Source organism: Arabidopsis lyrata, assembly GCF_000004255.2.
Source record: "Arabidopsis lyrata subsp. lyrata unplaced genomic scaffold ARALYscaffold_3, whole genome shotgun sequence".
Lineage (NCBI taxonomy): Eukaryota > Viridiplantae > Streptophyta > Magnoliopsida > Brassicales > Brassicaceae > Arabidopsis > Arabidopsis lyrata.
The window spans coordinates 11,531,958-11,555,670 of NW_003302553.1; the positions used below are offsets into that span (position 1 = coordinate 11,531,958).

Here is a 23,713-nt window from a genome sequence, read left to right on the forward strand (position 1 = left end):
ATTATTTTTTAATACAATTACATTCTTTGTAAATACTTATTAAAACAAAGAATTGTTCTCAAAATATACTTCGAAAATGTTATATAGATGATTGATTTGTGCCTATTATGGGTTATTAAACCGAACATAACATGATTTGATTCGACTTCTATTCAGTTTCCTTTATTTCCTTTGGTGTCACAATAAAAAATATCAACCAAGAACACATTACAGAATCATATTTTTTTCTTCTAATAGATTGATATATTTTAATTTATTCTATGTTTTAGCCATGAATTTATTTAATATAGAGGTTCAACAAGTACCTTTTACATGTTTTTTTGAAGAGAGAGAGGGAAAAATGGGTAGAAAAACCCTCACTTTTCCTAAAAACATATTAAAAACCCTCAACTTTTTTTATGGGTTTTTAAACCCTCACCTTTTCATAAGTGGTAAAATAAACCCTAATATTAATAAACTCAACTTAAATTTTAAAAAATCGTTATATTAAAACAACAATAAACGAAAACAATTTAATTTATGATTTATTCTTTTCAAATTCGAGTTTGCTATTTTTTTTTCTAAAATTAAGGTTTTTGCGATATAAAAATTCATTCACATATAGTTTTTTTGGTAGGCAATTTATTCACATATAGTTGAGATTGGATAAATCAATTTTGTTACAATTAAAATTTATGTTATGTAAACTACAAAAATTTATAGGATAGCACATTTGATTGTTTTGGTTTGTTCGAGTTTTTCAGCTTTTGATTTAAGAAATATTCAAAATTATAACAAAATTCAGATTCAGTTGGAGGTTAGTTAAATAATGATTAACTAAATTTAATTTAAATTATAATTTAAATATATCATAATTTACATAGAATTATTAACTGCTAATAAATGTTTATTTAGTTTATTTTGTCCGATGAAAATATTTTCACGTGGAAATTCTTGTACTTTTCGTAGTATTATAAAATTTGCTTTGGTTTCATGTTAGCAATTTGTGTGATCGAACCTAATAAATATTTATTAACATAAATTCATATTCAGTTCGGTATAAGAATGTATATATCACTCGTAACAAAATTTGTTTAGTTTCACGTTGATGAATTTTTGTAATACAACCGAATAAAAGTTCATTAATTAACTTTTTTACATCATGATTTAAAAAAAAATTTAATTTAGAAAAAGATTGTAAACTAGAATTTTATAAGAAAAAATCCTAAATCAAATTTTTTATATTTATTTGTATTTTAATATAACGATTTCTTTGAATTTAAGTTGAGTGTTTTAATAATAGGGTTTATATTACCATTATGAAAAGGTGGGGATTTAAAAACCCACAAAAAAAAGTTGAGGGTTTTTTATATGTTTTTAAGAAAGGTGAGGATTTTTTTACCCATTTTTCCGAGAGAGAGCGTCATCTATCTTTCAATCAATTTTTCTTTAAGTAAAACATAACCTTTTAATGTAGACATTACTTTATTATATATATACTCTCTCCGTCACAAAAAGTGTCACTTTGTATTTCCAAAACAAAATTTTAAACCAAATCTAATATTAACCCTACTATTTTGATTTATTAATTAGAAAAAGAAATATTTTTAGTGTATTAGTGAAGGACAAAAGAGAAATTTCTTTATTTTTCTTAATATTTGTGAAAATGGATCGAATAACACTTTTTATGAAACAAAGCGAGTGAGAAGTATGTGTGCAATTTGCATGCATTTTTTGTACAAACGAAGCATTAATATTGCTACAAGAATTTTGTCTTGGTTCATCCGAGAGATCTTAGATTAGTTTTGCTTGGTCCTTTCACATATCATACAAAATAAATCATTATTCTTTAATTCAAGAACTTGCTATTTTGATTCTTTTTCACGTAGTTTTTTTTGGAAAGCTTAGTTTTTTGGTGTTCTAATGGGGATCGAACCATGTGGAATTGGTGTTTTGCATGATGATTATTTGTTAGCTCACAAATTGTTTACACCAAAAAAAAAAAAAAAAAAAAAAAGTTAAAGAAACATGATTGTCACTCAATCATGAATTTAAAATTATTTCTCTATGTTTTATAATCTTCATGATTTCCAACTCTCTCCTTACCTCTAACAGACTCTTCTAAGTTAAGTGAGAAAATTTGTCTAACTCAATTTCAACGAGAACAAGCGAGAGAATGTGTGTATATCTAACAACATGAACAACAGATCTTCTTTCTGCTCTCATCGCTTTTCATTTTCATCGCAGTGACTCAAACATTTAATTTACTTTATTTCAAGTCAAAACTTTTCGCATTAGCTTTTTTTTTTTTTGTAGATCAAAAAATGTATGCTAAGCAAGAGTTTCCTAAAGAGGAAATACGTACCTTATGTGTGTTTGATGTGAGTTTTTTCAAGGAAGCTATGGCAAGCTTTGAAGACATAAAAGCACCTAAACCAAATCATTAGCACAATTCTCTTGCATACCGGTATAAAATCCTAAAATAATCCGACCGGATAACGATTTACCCGTTGTTGGTGGGTTTGTTCGGTTTTACCTGTGCAGAATATCAATCTAAAGACATAGAATAAATTGATTTTCATCGGGTTCACAAAGGTTGTAAATCTAAATACATATGTTATTTTGAGAATAATATATATCGTTCATACGTAATTAATTAAGATACAAAGTTACAAACGAATTCGCAGGGATTTGTATTAAATACCATTTTAAAAACATTGTTATTCATACCAACTCCTCTAATCATGCTTAAAAGCTTAACTATCTTAGAATCTAACGAATTATATGATAATACTAAAAAAAAATGCTACGGAACTGGCTTTGCATTACATATTTTTAGACGCTTTATCTTCACCTTGGTATGTTTGACTTCCTCCCGTAGTGGCTCCTCAACTCAACCACACTATTCACAATATCATCTCATTGTTACAAAAATAATTGAACGATCAATAATAATCTTTCTTGGATGATTAGGATTTATGACAAAAATCCACGTTAAAACAAACAAAAGAAAACCCCATTGGTATTAATAAAAATGCATAATGTAACTTAATGCTATTTAGCTTCTAATGTTCCGCAAGGTAAAAGAAAAGGGAATCAAATCTATTCACTACACAAAATCCCATCACGACAAACTCCAACTAAAATTCAGACACGTATTTGTACTTAAAACTTCCATCTTTATATTCTATTGACGACTCTTAATTAACTACTTCATCTTATCTCCAATAACAGCTTCTAATGCAGAATTGCTTCAAGCTGAGTTTATTGGTGCCCCAAGACCCTAAGAAGGTTAAAATAATGTTGCAGTTTTGATGTCTTGAACAGACGGAACACCTCATACCGTTAAAGATCCACATAACATCCTCACAGTTATGAACTACTGGACTTGCAAAATTTATGTACCTCAGGGTTTTGATTCTCAACTACCAAATTCATCCTGTGAGAGCCTACACTTTTATGGTGCATCAATACTATGGTGCACGTCCTATATAGTAAGATCAACTTTTAAACAATTGATGTGACATGTGAGACTTCACATTATGCTCTATAATCTACGATTGTGGACGATTTAAATATTTAATATAGATTTAATATATCTAATAATGACCGAAGAAAATCACAACAATAGAACTTTTATTACACATAAATAAATATACTAATTTGTTTTTTATATATTACTAGATTAGGTCCCGCGTATACGCGGGATTTGTAATTAAAACTTTTTATAACCCGTGTGAAAAAATCAAAAGCCAAAAAAATGTGGAAAACAAAAGGAGATGAGATGTGAAAATAAATCAGAAAATTATTATTTTAATAATCCTAAATTTTTTACTAATTTTTTCCAATGAAATTTAGTAATTTACTCACATATGTTCAAATATTTCTGTTTTTTTATTCTTATTCCTATTTTGAATGAAATTTAATAATTGTTTTTTTAAAAAAAAAAATTGATCGGTTGATTATCTTATTCTTATTTCACTTAAACCTATTATTTTACCATGCGAATTTTGAAAATTTTTTGCTCATTTTATTTTTGATGATAACTATTTTCTGTAAATTGGAAGTAAAAACAATTGAAATTAGAAGAAAACTTATTAATCATAAAAATCTAAAAGAATTTGATATATGCATGGTCTTGATCAAGAATAATAAATCTTCAACATTTTCGTTTGCAAACATATGGTTGTGGTCTTACTTACTTGTTTATAGAAACAGACGTGGTCAAATATTTACAGACTTTGAGAATTAAATAAAGATAAAACATAAATAAAAGAACGTTCTCGTCATCATGAGTCATGACATACCCCATAGGAAAAAAAAAACTATAGAGTTATAGTGTATCTTTACTCTATAATTTGAGACGATCTCATAAAAAATATATTTTTAAAATAAAAAAATAAAGAGAAGATTTACCAATAGAACGAAGTTGAAGCAGTGGTGGTGTTTTGTTTGATGAAAAAAATATGAAACAACTTATATAGAGGTGAATATTTACAATTTTTATTTCCTCTAGGATTAATTATTAATTATATAATTTCCAACTATTGAAGTTCATAGTTTTAAAGAAAAAAAATCCTTTTTCTTTTAGAATTAGTAATTTCTAAGATTTTGTTTTGTTATCGATTACGTTATCATTAGAAATATTTGTATGATTTCCTTATAATTATTTTACTGTATTAATAATTAATTGTAGAATTTCTTTAATTATAGAAGTATATTTTTTAAGATACATTATTGTTAGTAAGACATTGTATAATTTTCTTATAATAATGATATTGTATAATTTCCTTATTATATTATCTTTAACATTTTTGAAACTTATTTAATTTTATAAGTGTTTTCTTTTTATTTTGACACGTGTCAAATTCTTATCAATATATTTGACACGTGTCACGATCACATGAGTTACTAACTTTGAAACCAAACTTTATAATTTTATAACTGGGACTTAACCCGTGCTACAGCACGGATATATGTTTAATTTTTAAAAACTTTTAATGTAGAGTTTTTGTAAATATAAAATTTAGTTTTAAGATTGTAAAATTGTTTGTAAGTTTGTTTTGTTTAGTGTTTAAAATTTTATAATTGTATTTTGATTGTTAATTCTAGGATTTCACCCGCAGTATACCTTCCCATATTTATATCGACCCAAACTCGTCCCGTCACATAAGTCCGTCCTGTGATATTTTAGTTTTTTAAAATTTTTATATACTTTAAAAGTTTTATAAAGTTTAGATATTTATAATGTTTAAACTTCTTATAAAATATTTATAATATTTAAACTTCATATAAATATAAATAATTAAATATTTATAATATTTAAATTTTTATAAGTTTAAATATTTATAATATTTTAAACCTTTTGAAAAGTTTAAATTTTTTAAATTAAAGCAAAGAATCGGAATAAACCGAATAAAACTTGTAAATTTAGACGTCTGATAAATCAACCACCCTGCTCATTCTTATTCGGAGTCATGTTTGTCCTTTTTATAGTATGACTCTTAACCATTGCAAAACAATTTAGGCGATGTGGGACATTGTACACCTATTTTTTTCGATTGAGTAATATATGTCCGTTTTTAAAATTTTGAATCACATCATACGCAGAAAAAAATCTATAATTTTATTAACTATATGTATTTTATAATAATTTAAATATAAGATCAAATAAAAGTGAAAGTATAATCATATATGTTTATGTTTAAATTAGGTAAACAAATTTTAGGAAATTAGCTTAAATATGTTATATTAGAATTAGGAAATCTAAAAGATACAGTCAATCATGTTTGGAAAGCGGGTTTTCTTAACCATGGTTGGAATAGGATTAAATTTAAAGATGTTGTTAGGCTACATTGTCGTACATAATTGCCCTTAATGAATGTTTATTATGTGTCTTTGGCTAGTGGCATTTGCTGTAAATACTTCAAATTTTTTGGATATGTTCATATGAGTACTTCAAAAATACTATAGTAGATTGTTTTCTTTTTTGACACGTGTCAAAATCTTATCAATATATTTGACACGTGTCACGATCACATGAGTTACTAACTTTAAAACCAAACTTTATATAATAAGATTAGGCAAAAAGAAAAATCCTCCGAGGAAAAAAATGATGAAGAAGTCGTAGGAGTTACTAACTATAATTTTTGGGGGTGTTATTAGTTTATGATTTACATGGAGTTTTAATGACTTAAAATGTTATGAAGAATCTTTTGTTATTCAATTAAGATTGTTTAAAAGTCTTTTGAAGTTTGGTGTTATTGGTTTATAATTTATCAAAAATAATCTAAAATCTTTATAAATTTGGTGTTATTGGATTCATACTTTTATAAAGTCAATAAAATTTTTTTATTAATCAATTAAAACAAAAGTATCTCGGATTTTTCAAGAATTAAATTATTATGTTATTGGTTTAAAATTTGTAACATTTTTCTTCATAAAATGAAATCATGGAAAATATCATTGAAATAGAGATTTGTCAAAATATCAACTTAACCAAGGTAGAGCTAATTTATGTGGCAACTTTTATTCACGTAGAGGTTGAGACGTAGCGGAAGTGGTGGTTATCACCGGTGGATCTGTTCACACATCTTATGGTTGTGGTCTATGGTGATGAAGGAGCATAGATAGACCAGATCATAGAAGAGGAAGGAGAAGTAGAGAAAAACAAAAAAAAAAAGAAGGAAAAGAAGTGCAGTTCCAGTAGTCTTTTTTGGAGGCTCACCGGCGCTGGAGGAGATGGAGGCTAAAAAAAATAAAGGCACCGTCATGACCACCACCAACCCAAGAGTCCACGGCAACTAACGGTTTGTCAATCGGAGTTAAGATCCGAAAGTTATTCGCGTTGCTTTTTGGCCAAGAAACAGAAATTGTGAAAAACTTGCAACATCATCTGCATCTATTGAAAAATATTGCTGGAAGAAAATTACTGGAACTGATGCATCAATTAAAACTAGTAACATGCTAAGAAATAATTTAATAACAATGTTTAGAACAAAAGATTAATCCAACAGATGAAAAGTAAGATTCCACAAAATATTGAAAATAAAAATTTCAGGATCTTCATTGCATACTCCCTGCTCCTGTAGCTTCTGCCCACATATTAGCAGCTATTGTGTCTCCAATTATTAGCATATTCTCTTTGTTGCGATTGGAGAGTCTCCGTATCTCGATTTTCCTCAAAATTGTTATTCTCGTTATTCTCATTGTATGCTTCGTTGTTTGCACTGTTTTTTCAGGAGAAACTCATCGGACCGACATTCTTTACGAAGAAAGTTATGTAATCCAACACAAGCTAATACAAGTTCTGCTTGAACATTAAAAGGAAAAGGCGGTGCTGATTTAAAAATCTGAAAACAAGATTTGAAGATACCAAAAATTATCTTGATCACATTTCTCAAAGATGCATGATGCAAGTTGAACAACTCATTTTGATTACTAGGATCACGACCTTGACCTCTAAAATCTTGTAGAACTTGGTACCTCTGAATGGAGTTAAAAAATTACGCCGATTTGCAAATCCATAATCAACTAAATAAAGTTTTCTTGAAATTCATATATGATAACATTATTAATAGTTATATTAACAAAAAGAATAAAATAAAAAATTAAAAAAAAATAAAAAAAATATAATATGTAATGCATATGATGTGCTGTAAATTTCAGCTCAAGGTTTTACCTTAGATGACACACGATACTACAAGTGCACAGTGAATCGGTTGTGTATTTAAGGATCGATCCCACAGAGAGTGAATAACTACGCGAATGAATCCTGAAAAGAAATCCAACTAAGAAAAACGATTAAGGGGTTTTGGTTTGTTGTCACGTTGAAAACGAAATAAGCAAATAAAATGAAGTTGTAAATCAATAAGAGAAAGGCGCTGGGCATTAGGGATTATCTCAGGGTTTTCATGGTTCTCTACAAATCAAATTAGAAGATTAATTAATAAATGTTGTCTACTAGATTCCCGACTCAAAGCACTGGTAGTACACTTGATCCTCTTTCGAGAAACCAAATGTCTAAACCTCTATACTCCGTTACTCAACTTTCGCAGGCAATGACGCATAGAGATCAGCAGTTTTAACAAGTTTGATAGGTCCACGACACTCCATAACTCAACTTTCGCAGGTTATGGCGCGAAGCTCTCGCAACCCTAGATCTGAGATCAAGTCACGCGGTTAGCGCTTCCCTCTCCCTGAGATCAGATACTCGTGATCAATCAAGTATCATGCATTAAGAATAAGAAGTCCAAGAGGAATCATAAATATAAAGTAAAAAATCAGATCTAACAACCTAACTAGTTTTGAACCATGAATCCCCTTTGAATCACCCCATCAAACCCAACAAAAAGAACTACTCGCTCATGATGCAAAGAAACGAAATCATATTGAATTGAAACAACATAATAAACGATTCAATAATCAAAAAGGGTTCAAAGAAAACTTCTCTAAATGTCACAGAAGAGATCTTGTATCCAAAAGCAAGAAAGAGTAGAATAGATGAAAGAAACAATGAAGAACAGATGAGATCTTCAAAGGATGGCTTCAGGAGAAGAGAGGCGGCGTCGGATCTGGAGGAGAAGAGAGGCGGCTCTAGGGTTCTGAAGAAGGACGTGTGAGGCACTCTGAAGCATACCCTAACCCTAGGCAAGAGCCTGTATTTATAGGCTTAGGGCTCGGGAAATTGGATTAGGGCTTCCGGGATCAAAACTACGCCGTTTTGATTAATGAGGGTCGAATTTGTCTGGACCGGTCACGTGAGCTGTGACCGGTGGTGGTGAAGGTCTGGCCGTCTGGGACCGATCACGGCCTCTCTGGCCGGTCTGGGAGCAGCTCCACGATCGGTCTCGTCTCTTCTGGCCGGTCTGCGACAGGCTTCAGTAGATTGGGCGTGAAAAACAATTGGCTCATTGTATCGACCTAATTCCACTTCGACATGATTCTTGACTCCTTCAGCTTTCCATAGAGACCAAGAACACTCAATTTCATGTACGGGAAGGTCTTCAACGATGGCCAAACTTCTGATGGTACGAAACTGTCCAGAAACGGGGTTTTGCTCGTCTTTTACTCCTTTTTGCCTGAAAACTCTCAAAAGCTTCTGGAAGCTTAAATACTTGGAAATGACCTTGAAGATTCTCAAAACACCTGAATTCTTCGTGAAATACCTATCAAAAACATGCTTAAAATGGGCCAATATATGATGTTATCAGCATATGTATATACCTTCGGGAACAAGTAGCTTGCTCGCACTTCTCATTAGAGCATCACTTGATACTTTTGAATCGTGAGCTGTACCTTCCCATCCACTAAGGACATATATAAATTCTAGATCAAAGTTACAAGCAGCAATAACATTTTGTGATGTATATCCTTTCCGATTACGATAGCTTGGTGCATTAGAAGCAGGCACCATTGCATGAATGTGTGTACCGTCAATTACTCCAACGCAATCCAGTAAAAATCATGAATATTTAAATTGTTTTGAAGTGTACCTTGAATAGATTTCTTAGTAACCATACCTTGAAATAAGCATAATAGCTTGTGTTTTCTCTGATTTTTGCAGGAACTGTGAGTCCAGGTTTGGCCATCATATATACTTGGTGCAATAGTGTTTAGGAGTTACACATCCCCTACAAGATTAGAACCCGTGCTAAAACACAGGGTTGAACTTTTTAAAAGATAATTTTGTAATCTTGAAGATGGAACTACATTATGAAAACAACTTTGAAAATTGTAAACATTATCAATGAAATGTCATTAGAAATATAGGTTTCAAAGAACAAATTAATGATAGTCATTAAAGATAAAAATGTCAAATACTAATTTATACAATTTAATTAATTTATAAAAAACGAAAATACATTATTAATTTTTAAAATTTTGAATAACCAATCAAAAAGAACATTTAAGATTTGATATCTAACTTACCATATTAATTTGTTATTAATCATTAGACTTCACCTCTCATATTTATATGATTTAATATTTGTGAAACAAATAAATTATCATATCATGTATATAATAAAAAATATAGATTTTTTTTTCCGCATATGGCATGATTTGAATTTTTTAAAACGAATATAAATGTAAATTTTTCAATCTGAAAATAAAAAATTATAACGGGTCAAAATTGTGAATGATCAATATATTTTTTTAAAATAAAAATATATCTCTTTATTATTAAAACGGAAGTTCAAGAAAAAGCAAACTTCATTAAGTGTAAACAATCACATCTTAATGCCATTAGAAAAAAAATAATCAAAAAATATAAGTTGATTGCTTAAGGTTAAATTAGTCATTAACATACATCTTCTAATTAATGAATTACACGCATGTCCATGGATGAAATAAAAAAAACTCGGATCCAGGTAAAATAAGTTTTGCCAATCCTATCTATAACAAATATAAATACAGAAATTAAAAACTATAGTATACTATTAGTTGATGTAAATATGTTTTTTTTTTATTCATTCACCGGGAAACAAATGTTTCCCGTATTTTATCAAGAAAAGTAAATAAACGTCATTACACACGGATTAGCCTTGGTCGTGTTGACCCAAGGCTATCCTCTCTGAATATTGAATCCAAAGTAATCGGAACAGAATCAAATGAATGAAAACCTAAAGAAAGCGAAAACGCATAGTTAGCTAATCCATCTGCAAGACGGTTAGCTTCCCTATACACGTGAGAAATCCGGACAATCCAGTCCTTCGATAAAAGGCCGTGGCATAGTCGTACCAGGAATGACAGCGGATGTTGATGTAAATATGTTGCATCAACAATTAGTTTTAAAACACATATTATACAACAATATAAATAACTAAACATATTTTCTTCAAGAGTGAATATATATTTAATTTCTAATCTACATAAATCTAACATTTATTTCAGATTATCCATATTAGTTTTAGATTCTTTTTTTGTAAACTAACATTTATTTCAGATTTTCTAAAATATAGATATTTAAAAGACTTTGTCAAGATTTAAAATTATGATTTTCTTATCATCTTTGTTTGATTTTATTTTTGATTGTTTTGAATCATCATCTATATAGTTTTTTAAAAGTCATTTTGGATTCCAAACACCTTTATTCTAATTAATCTATATAACATTTTTGAAGTACATTTTGAAGAAAAGTCTTCGTTTTAATAAGTACTTACAAAGAATGTCATTGTATTTAAGAACAATTTAAGAACCTCATTAAGGGTAATTTAGAAATATAAAAAAATTATATACATACATCCAAACAAACTTCTACAATTTCTCTACTATCAATATAATCAAACACAGTTAAACGATTTTAATTTTAATTATAAAATCTGAAATATCCATATAATATTTTTTATAGATATTTAGAAGATTTTTTTAAGTTTAAAATTATGATTCACTTATCATCTTTGTTTGATATTTTTTACTTTATTTGAATAATCATATAATACATAAAATAAATAAAAAAATATATTTTTTATATTTTTCGTGATTCGAATTGTGAAAAATAGACATGTATTACTCAATTAATGATGAAAAATTGTGTTCAACGTCCCACTTAGGCTAAAATTTTTAGACAATAATTCAGAATCAAATTAAAAATAAGACCAAAATGATATAAATCTGAATTAACATAAAACTTAACTTAACGAACATCTATATTAAAAAGTTTATTTCCGGTTTAACTCGGTTTTTTAGTCAAACCGTTTAACTATACCATATATATCTTCCTTTTTAAAAGGAGCTAACGATACGATGTTCAAGATTTGCCAGAAGCCTTTTGGAGAGAGAAAGTTCGAAGATCTGGCAAACTTTCAAAATTTTAAAATATTATGAATACTTTACACTTCTAAAAAGTTTAAAATATCACGGGACGGAGATATATGGCGAGACAGGTTTAAAATATTATTGACTCGATGTTGTAACACGGGTAAATCATCATTTCTTTATTTTCTTATCACATCAATAAAATACTAAACATATTAAATTAAGTTGATTAAATTATTATTATATAAAAAATAAATTATTCCGTGGTATACCGCGGGTTAAATTCTAGTTTATAGGTATTTTTATAAACAAATATAATATTAATATTATCCATATTAATTATTGCTATTTTCTTTTGTGAATTTACATATTTTTTTTCTTCTGTCAAGATTTAAAATTACGAATCTCATATCTTCTTTGGTTGATTTTAATTTTAATTGTTTTGAATCATCATATAATACATAAAAATAATAAAAATCTAAATTTTATTCTGCATATATTGTGATTCGAATTTTATAAAACAGATATATATTACTCAATTAATATAAAAATGTATGTTCAATATTCTAAATCGGCTAAAATAATTATATTATGATTCAATTTCATATTATAAATAAAATCAAAATGAGTCCATATCAGAATAAGAAAGAAGTTTCACTTAATAAGCATCAAAATTTAAATTTTGTATATGGTTTAATTCGATTTTTTATTGGAAATATTTAATTTTACCGTATTATAAAATTTTAAACTTTTAATAAGTTTTAAATATTTGATATATCTAAACTTAATAAAAACTTTTAAAGTATGAATATTTAAACATATTAAAAGTTTAAAATACCATGACCAGGTTATATTGCAAGACGGGTTATATGACGGGACGGGTAATTAGAATCGATATTACTAAAATGTTAAAATCTCATTAATATGATATTTCAATACGGGTTAAATCCTCATTTCACTATTATTAACAATATCAATATAAGACATGTCAAATCAAACTGATTTAATTAATTATGTACAGCAAAAATTGTTCCACGGTATACAGCTGGTTAAATTCTAGAATTAACAATCAACATACAATTGTACAATCTTAAAAACTAAACAAAACAAACAAAATTAACAAACATATACAACTTTGTTGTGAAACTTATTGTTATCTTATTCCATTCCATGAATAACGATACATATATATAGGCATATAAACCTAGGGTTTTAGAATACATAATGAATAACCCTGATGGGCTTATTGGGCCCGGTTATAAGTCCAATATGATGTATTATAACAAACTTAAAATTTAAATGTTTTAGATAAAAGAATTGTCTCGCGATGTACCGCGGGTTAATATCTATATTATTATTTTTGAAGTATATTTTGACCATAATACTTATTGGGTCAGTTTTATTTTGATCAGAATACTTTAGTCGGATCTAACTCAAATATTTGTTAAGATTTAATTAACATTTTTCCTAAAATATCTCTACATTTATGATTTTGGTAAAATTTAAAAAAAATATCCATATAATGTTCTACAATTAATAGTATAGATATTTAGAAGATTTTGTTAATATTTTAAAATTATGATTCTCCTATTTTCTTTGTTAAATATATATTTTTGTTTGCTTTGAATAACCATATAATACATAAAATTAATGCAACTATAAAAAAATTATGCATTTGTCGTGATTTGAATTTAGAAAAACGGACATGTATTACTCAAGCAATGAAAAAAAATTGTATGTTCAACATCCTATATCGTCTAAAATTTTAGACAATGGCTGAGAGTCATATTATAAATAAGATCAAAATGAATCTAAATCCGAATAAGCAAGAAGTTGAACTTAGCAAGTTTCCAAATTTAAAAATTTATATCCGGTTTAATTCGGTTCTTTAGTCGAAACGTTTAATCATAACGGATATAATAAATTTTAAACTTTTAAAAATTTTAAAATATTATGAACATTTACACTTATAAAAAGTTTAAAATATCACGGGACAAGTTGTATGGCGGATCGGGTTTGAATCGATATTAACATAAATTAGTTTTAAAAATTATTTTATTATTTTGCTAACATCATCAATATTAGAATATTATACATATTTCATTAAATTGATTCAATTATGATTATGTAAAAAAAAATTTGTCCCGCGATATATTGCGGATTATTGCTACTGAGTTAATTAAAATATATATATATTATAGTGATTTTTTTTGTGCAACATATAAGTGTTCTTAAAATTTTAATATATATATGCCAATTGATTCAATAAAGAGAAAATGAAATTCCCGTATTATATATGATTGATTTGTGGCTAGTATGGTAACCCAAAACGTTTTCCTACAGAATTGTAATTATACACCGAACAGAACATGATTTGACTCGACTTCTATTCATTTTTCTTTCCTTCCTCTGGTTTCACAATCAACAATATCAACCAAGAACACATTAAGGAAAGGCCTCACTTGATCTTTTTATCACTCCAAAGACACATCCGATTCAATATCCGGTCCTGTTTTTTATAAACCGTTGATCAAAACCAAGTATAAACCGATCACTAATCATAAATAATATCACGTCGATAAAAACATATCGCAAATTATGAATTACATGTGCATACTGCATATGGACTTATTTGCTATTCCTTTTTAAGTTATGATTATAATGCCAGGTTACATGATAACATTTGATCCAGTATATGTGAATGCTAGTTAAAGTGGTAATGAAATTAATTAAAACTAGATATCATAAATCTATATTATTAATTGGGAATCACTCAAAACTAACAAACCTTATTTTGATAGATTAATTACAATAAATGCCATTAGAATTATTGAATTTAAAACAAAAAAAAAGAAAAAGATTCGAAAAAAATATATTCAAAAAGTATATATATTTATTTCACTGGAGCATTAACAATATATATTCAAAAAGATTTTTCTGCCTTTTGTATCCAAAACTTAAACAAAGTAAATTTACTGTTATGATTTAATAAGATTTCCATATATAACAATTGACAATAATAAATTCAAAATAATTAAAATGAAAAATACATCTGTTTACGATTAAATCAAATCTTAAATTAGTTTATGAAATCATATCACGAACAGTTATTATACTTGCCAAATATAACTCTAATTATAGATTACTATTTTTATTTTTTTTAAATCAAGCATATAACTGGAATCTATATTTAATACTTTGATTCGCAAACATATTGTTAAGATTATAATAGTCTGTTAACCCTAAATATTTAAACTGAATTTTTGTATCCTATAAATATAGAAGTCGATTATTCAGTACTACTCACTAATTATACGTGTTTTCTAAAGGACTTCAATGAAACACATGGTGCTATTTCTTGAATCTTCTTCTCATTTATTAGCAATGTGTTGTTCATGTGTGAATCTGTTGGTTGTTTTATATAAAAACAATCGATTGTTTTGACTTAAATACAAAGATAAATCTAAACGTATACAAAAAAAATTCCTTTTATTTTTCATTTTGACAGGTAAACACCTTTCATACTGCGATACGTTTTCTACATATTACGGATCTTGGCCATCTAATGCAAGGAATATTGAATTCATGTGGTTTGGATTTTATGTGTTTAGTTCTCGGTTTGTGTTGTATTATTGTATTGTTTTTTGTTCTAACATATACATAAATACGACATATAAAATAATTCACATAAAAAGATTGAAACAAATCATTGATCTTACAAAGCTAGACAGAGTGAATGCATACTTCTTTCAACAAATTTGACACAAATACATGAGTAGACTATATTTCTAAAGAAAAAATTCACTGAAGTAGGAAAAGTTGTAGAAAAGTATCCATATCAAAGTAAGTGTTCTTTGAATTAATGTAACGGTAAAAAATGAATTAAGACGAGCACGAAGAGAAATTGTCTAAGTTGTAGACAGGTAAATGAAGTTCTAACGCTTGCAGTAGAACTCGAACATGAATTTTTGATTCTCGAGTGTCCCTCATGGCTGCAAATCAACATTCCATATTTGTACTATCAAAAGTTATTTATGTCCTATTTAAATTTTAGGACGGGATCGAGATTGAACGGGATGGGATGAGAATTCCTAAAAAAATGTCGTATAACATGTTACAATTAAAATAAAACATTGCTTGCAATCATATATTTAAAATGTTTCTTTCAAATTATCTAGCATATATAGCATGTGCCAAATAAAAGATTTTGGGACGGGTAAAGTTTATTTCATGATGGAAATTTTGGGAAATTTGGGTATTTTCAAAAACATAATAGTGAAATATTGAGAAAATAAAGAAAATATGGATAACTTCCACTAATTATGTAAAAATTAAATACCTACATGAAAATACATAAAATACGGGTATTCCATCCGAATCTTAGACCTACACGATATACAATCACAAACGAGTAAATCAACTCTTATGTGATTAAATGTGTGTGGTAGATATGTGACCATACAGATTTTCTGTCTCAAAATTGATATGTCTATTTTCTCTCTCTTTTTGATTATGTAATTGTCTTTACTGTAACCAAAAACAAATCTGATTAATTATTTTTTTTTTTTTTTTTTTTTTTTTTTTGACAAAAATTATTTTGTCTAAACAAAATTGAAACTAAACCGAATACCAAACTGATATGAGGTAGGATAATGAATGTTATACCAAATAAATACATCTACAAACATAATCCCGCACGAATGTGCGGGTCCGAATCTAGTTAATTATAATTAGGTAGAATTAGGAAAATAGTGAATGCTAATTAAAGTGGTTATGAAATCAGTTTAGAATATATGTGAAAATAAGATATCTTTGAAATTAAGATAGAATGTTTGTGGAAGCCCCCTTGGCCCATTGGTTGACCAAGGGTTAATTAATGCTTCTACACCAAGAGGTCTGGGGTTCGAGTCCCAGATACTGCGATTTATTAATAAATTTGCAGATTAAATGAGGCAAGTGTGCAAGAGATCTCCAGCGAAGTACAATTATAGCCGTTCGCCAGGATTCTACGCAGAGAGAGAAGTGTCGTTAGGTCGTGGATCATTGAAGGTGTCCGTCAAGAGCATGGAGAAAGAAGTGTCGTCTGTCGTGGATCTAATAAGGGTCGGAAGGAATTGTCCGTTGTAGAATCGTCTATGTAACAGTTCTCATAATTTGCAATAAATAATAAATCTAGACGTCAAAAAAAAGATAGAATGTTTAAGGAATATGTTTTTAATTGTGCTTTTGAGATTTACGCAAACTAACTAGTCTGTGAGTACACTTCTTTGACTTTGCTCTTCAATAGTGTTTATGATTACTCTAAATTTGGCTTTCTTATTTTTCGGAAATTTTTGTATTTTTAGTGTCTTGGAACCAAATCTCAGACAAGCTACTGTCAGATTTTGGAAATCTATAGAAAATTCAAAGGCTGTAAGAATATGTTCCAAGTTCTATCAAACTGTTTCTTTTTCTTTTTTTCTAACAGCTATTGGTCTTTGTTGGTGTTGAGACTATGTGTACTCTTTGTATTCGTATAATTTAAGATAAGAGAAGAACAATGTTCTTTATATTTTTGTAATAGATAGAGGTTTGAAATCAAGGTTTCATGTTTGACTATCTATCTATTGGGCTATTGGGTCAACCCATTTGATTATTTAACCAACTCAATTTAATGGATCATGGGTTGATCCAACCCATTTACTTAAAGGATTGGGTTGACCATAATCCATATAACATACTATTTATTGGGTAATGGGTTTGATTGGGTTGGATTATCCATTTTGACATCTCTAAATAAAACCATAACATTTCAATGTAGACATTACTTTTTTTTCTATATATACTCCTTCCGTTTCACAAAAAGTGTCATTTTAAAATTTTATTTTTGTTTCACAAAGAGTGTCATTTTGTATTTCCAAATTAAATTTTTAAACCAAATCTCATATCACTACAAAAAAATGTGTGTTTTACATCATTTATTTTCTAATTTTATATCAGTTATAAATGATGCAAAAAAAATAACATCACTTAAAAAAGTGACTCCAAAAGTGGTGATGCAAATATTTTGTATCAATTCTTTGTAAATCGATGTTAACATATATCAATTATAAAAAATGATGTTAAACTTTGAATCAATTAATATGAATGATGTTAATATTTGTAACGGTTATACTAATTGATGCCAATAATCATATTTCTATCACTTGTATCAATTGATGTCAAATTAGTATCAATTTTCATAACTGATTTAAAATTTTTGTCATTTGAATTAATTAATTTGACAATAATTAATTTGTTGTAATTTATTATTAATTTTTCAATAAATACGTAAAATGAAATATAAATTGGAAATCATTATATCATTTTATTATAATTATAATAGTACAACCAATGGTAAAAATTACAAACTAAAACATATAACTACAAAAATCTAAAGCAAAAGTATGATTAAAAGTGTAGACACAAATAATAACTAGGTAAAGCTTAGCGGCAAGCCTTCTGTCATTGAGGTGGTGGTTTTCTTTGTTTGATAGGCTTCTATAGATGAATGTATGTTTTGTTCGTTTCAACTTCGTCTGCCATAGTTTAAATCCTGCAAGAAAAAAAAAGATAAATAATTTAAATCTTATCACTTATAAGAACTTGTTCCAATGCTTTGAAATAAACCAAGCTTGGGGATATATTTAATGTACTATCTTATATCATTTAGAAACTGAAATTTATAAAACCAATATGTATAATTTAGGATTCTATAGGAAAAATCAATGAACGAGTAAGAAATTAGTACATGAGAAGTGACAAAATTACAGAGAAGCAAACATGAGATTTGAAAATAGAAAGAGTTAGAAAGAAAAAAACACAAATATAAAGAAAAAACCATGAACTTATCTAATCGAATCGGCAAGATTGAGAGGTGTTTAAACTTCTGTAGTTAATGGTAAACCTTATTGTTCATCAATGGTGGATTTGAGTATAGAAAGAATGAGAGCGAGAGAGAAAACGAAAACAAGGTAAGTTGATCTTTAGAAAAAAAAGATGATTTTTTTTTTTTTAATTAGAGTAAACAGTTGTAGAATAATGTTTATAGAACGTGATTAGAGGGAGAGATTTTAGGGATTTCAGTTGTTATATCTGCCGATAGATATATTGCCATTTGATTTTTTTCACTATTGTTTTTACTATTGATATCAATTAATTACTTAAGTTAAAATCATTAATATTTTTATTATCAATAATTAAAGTTTAAACTAACAGGCCGATATTTTAAATGATGTAAACTAGCTTTTATTAGTGTTAAATGTTTTAACCGATACAAGTTAGTATCAATTTAATCCAACAGATGTAAAATGAGTAAATAATTACATCGTTTTTGGAATGTGAAGCTAAGTCACATACATATTAGAATCGTTTCTTATTGATGTAAAATCTCTATCATTTTTTAAACGATTTTAACAAAAATGAGTGAATACATCGATTACTTAATTGATGTCAACTCATATATTTGTCTCAATTCTTTACAAGTGATGTAAACCAATATAGATTTGTATCAATTTTATTGACTCGATGTAAAACAAATCAAAAATTATATCAGTTATTATAATTGATGTTAAACTACAAAATTTGTATCATTTATTAACAAATAATTTAAAATAATATCATTTAATTTTGTGATACTATTTATGTGATGCAATACACACTTTTTTTTGTAGTGTATTTACCCCTACTATTTTGATTTATTAAATAGAAAAAAAAATATTTTTAGTGTTTTAGCGAAGGACAAAAGAGAGATTTTTTTGTTTTTCTTAATATTTGTGAGAATGGATAGAATGACACATTTTATGAACCATAACGAGTAAGAAGTTTTGTCAAAGTCATAAGTGGTAGAGCTCGTGGGTTAAAAAAACCTACATAAAAAACAAATAAAACTACTAAAATCAAAGTTATAAAATAATCAATTACTATGATTTAGTAAAAACAAAAATAATAACTTATGAATACCTTAATTATTATATGATACATTAATTGGATTAGGCATGATAATGTAAACCTAGATTTTTTGCATGGCATTGCGTTCCGTATAGCTTACTTAGTTTCTTTAATAAATTATAAATATTTAAATTATAAATATTATTAAACTTTTCAAAATCTACCATATTTCTCACCCACACCGATTATGATGTTTGACCACTAGATATATTTGGGATATATTTTAGAAGAAGCATGTGTGCAATTTGCATGCGTTTTTTGTACAAACGATGCATTAATATTGCTTCAAGAATTTGTTCTTGGTTCTTCCGAGAGATCTTAGATTAGTTTTGCTTGTTTCTTTCACATATCATGCAAAGTAAACTCATTATTCTTGAATTCAAGAATTTGCTATTTTGATTCTTTTTCACGTAGTTTTTTTGGAAAGCTTAGTTTTTTGGTGTTCTAATGGGGATCGAACCAAATGGAATTGGTGGTTTGCATGATTATTATTTGTTAGCTCACAAAATGTTTATTTGTTAGCTAACAAATTGTTTACACAACAACAAAAATAAAATAAAATAAAAAAGTTAAAGAAACATGATTGTCACTCAATCATGAAGTTAAAATTATTTCTCTATGTTTTATAATCTTCATGATTTAAAATTTTGATATCATTTTCAAGAATTCATGTGTGCGGATTTTAAAATCTTTGTAAAATACTTTGGATATTATGTTTCTAATAGCTTATACATATAACTTCATTTGAATTCATATACTTAAGGCTGTAAATGGGAGTTGGGTTTAGATGGAGTTGTTTGGTTTTTAAAGTTAGAAAATGTATTCTAGTTTTAAACTTTTCTACGGGTTTATCTACTTACACCCCTTAACAGAGATAACTCTAAGTGTAAGGTTTGTTAACAACGCCTGGTTGTTGCAACCAATAGTCAAAAGGCTATAAGACCGCCTGGTAGTATAAGGAGTTCCCATGAGATTTAACAAACTGTCAAATTTTTTTCTTTCGCTTTTAACCTAAGTTTTGGGCATCATATCGATGTACATAATTTGTGCTTGGACGCGAATAGAACCATAAGGATTGAGTATGTCTTTCCTTGGTAGACTATAATCTCGAGCAGTGTCTTGTTAATACTTGGGAGGAATGCCACATGTTCACCATATTTCTTATCTCTCTTACATTGAACTTCAAAGAATTTGCTGAGGTAGCAATTCTTTTCAATGCTAAACGGATACATTATACTTGTCACATTGTCGTTGGCATGATTTTTCAACAAATGCTAAACTCGAAACTAGTACAATTAGAGTCGGAAACGGTGTCAACCAGAACATTCTTCTTCACTGAAACAAGTGAAAAGATATATATTTAAAATATTAAAATCCATCTAAAGAGGAGAGACTTTCTCTCAAAGTTAAAATAAACCAATGCAAAAAAGACTTAAAAGGGAAACAATATTTTAAGTCATAAAAATCAAAACATTTATCCTCTCCTTACCTCTGATATAGATTTATCAAAGTGTAATGCTTATATGGGGATGGAATGGAAAGATGATTATGTACATATAATATTTTGTAATCGAATTATAAGAAATTGACACAACAATCCTTAGTATACTTGTGCAATTCAATATGAATATGAAAAAAATTACGGCAGACAAAATTACAAAGCATCGATCATATTTATTTCATATGGAATAGAAAAAATATAGTCATACCATTAGAGCATCTCTATCTAGGGTTTTTCATTGAGAACATGATTTGACTCGGATTTCTATTTATTTCTCTTTCCTTCCTCTGGTTTCACAATCAACAATATCAACCAAGAACACATTAAGGAAAGGTCTCACTCGATCTTTTTTTTCACTCTAAAGACACATCCGATTCAATATTCGGTCCTGATTTTTATAAACCGTTGATCAAAACCAAGTATAAACCGATCACTAATCACAAATAATTTCACTTCGATAAAAACATATCGCAAATTATGAACTACGTGTGCATATGGACTTATTGGCCATTTCTTTTTAAGTTATGATTATAATGCCTGGTTACATGATAACATTTGATTTGGTTTTAACAAATACATCGCAAATCAATAAAATAAAATAAGAGTAACTAGCCATTTTTGATGATTTAATTAAGAATATAGCATCATATATATATAAATTAAGAAAATAGCATGTGAGGGTTGAGAAAAGACAATTTTGGGGTGGAGTTGTTGTGAGAAATGTCTATCGTGGGGTTTGTGAAGCGAGCAAAAAGAGAGTAGAAGAGTGAAGTCTCTGAAGCTATGAAAGAGATTTTAATAGCACTTAGTATAACTTTCATCCATTTATATTTGTTTGCATTATACCTTTTCAAAAAATTGGATTCGAAATCTCAAATTTATTAGCATATGACATAGTTTGAATTTTTATACTCGGATATGAATTTCAAAAATGATAAATAGTGTTTGTAAGTAAAAATATGTTGTACTATTTAGAATATATATGAATACAATGTTGTACTATACTATTTTCCATTAATCATTCATAAATCAATTTTAACTTTAATATATTAAACGCTAAATCGTAAACCCTAAACCATGAATGATATACCCTATAAGATATAGCATAGGGAACCGAAAATGTCGAAACGTACGACAAATAAGAAACGTTATATCATAAAGATACAACTTAGAAAACTCAAACAACCAAACTAAACGCACGCCAAAAACAAATGTTATATCATAAGACATATATCATAGTGAACCGCATTTTTTGATTAAACACAAGCCGAATAAGAAACACTATACCCTAAAAGATACAACATAAGGAACCCAAATTACCAAATTAAACGTTTTGTCTATATAGAACACGAAACATAAATGGTATAGAACAAAAAAACACTGTATCTTGTTTGTTGATTTAATCTCTATATCAAATAATTAAATCTTTCAATCATGTGAAAAGTAAAAACCAGCATGTTTTTGGCATTCCATATAGTTTCAGCCAAGAAAAATAAAATAAATTTATTACGGCGAAAATTTGCATAATTAGTTAAACAAGCTTTACAAAATTTAATCACTTTTGTAAAATAGTACAGACTTTAATTAAATAGAATAGTAACATGTTTAAGGTTTCCAACCATGGAAGCTGAATCAGTTTCTATAAGTGGCTATTATGTTTGCTTAGGATTTTGATGTTGGAAAGTTTAGGATGATCAAAATCTTTAATCGAAACAGAATAATGGCATCTCCAAAACGATGTAGTGATGATGGTGATGCTAGCGGCCATGGTGGTGATCACGGCGGTGGAGGAAGTTGAAGTTGCAGCGGAGGAGGGAGCATAAGAGGAGTGGTGGTGAGAGTGACGAGGATATAGAGGATGCAGGTTGGATTGCTGTTAGACCTCCATTTCGATCACGGCAGAGCCAACGAAGAAGAAGAACATAACAAAATATATATAAAGCACTCATATCAGTAAAAAATACTTACTCCCTAGTGACCAATGTTATGGTTAACCAAGTGTGACAATCCCTTAATAATATTAATGTTAGTTTTCATTGACTGTAATCATAACTCACAAGAACATTTGAACAATATCGAAACGACACCGTTCCACGTTTTGTAATAATTTCAGAATTTTTAATAACCGAAATCCGTAAAATTCTCAAAACTCTTTGCAAATATAACATATTCTTTAAACTTTAAAATTAAAACAAATCTCTTTTTTTTTTATATATATTTATCTAAACCAAGCAACTCCATCTAAATCCAACATACACTAACACCCATTAAATAATTTTTTTGATCATTGTTCATAAACTCGGTCCTTGAGTTGAACATCTTATATTATAGCATCGATAGATAATATAGTTTTGCAAATTTGTTTATGAACAATGACTTATAAGATTATGGACCATTAAAAATATATAATATAGTTTTGCAAATTTGTTTTACATACAATGACTGAAAGAAAATCACAAGAATAAATCAGATTGCCCAAGGCTCATTCATCGTTGTATATTTGTATGC

General features: G+C 28.1%; 1 long non-coding RNA gene across 1 annotated transcript; it reads right to left on the reverse strand.

The window, feature by feature from the left end:
• Positions 1-6,917: 6,917 nt before the first annotated feature.
• LOC110230297 lies at positions 6,918-8,630 on the reverse strand. Its single transcript, XR_002333405.1, has 2 exons — positions 7,661-8,630; positions 6,918-7,288 (listed from the first exon to the last, which is right to left on the reverse strand). It is a non-coding gene; the product is annotated as an uncharacterized LOC110230297 (long non-coding RNA).
• Positions 8,631-23,713: the final 15,083 nt, after the last annotated feature.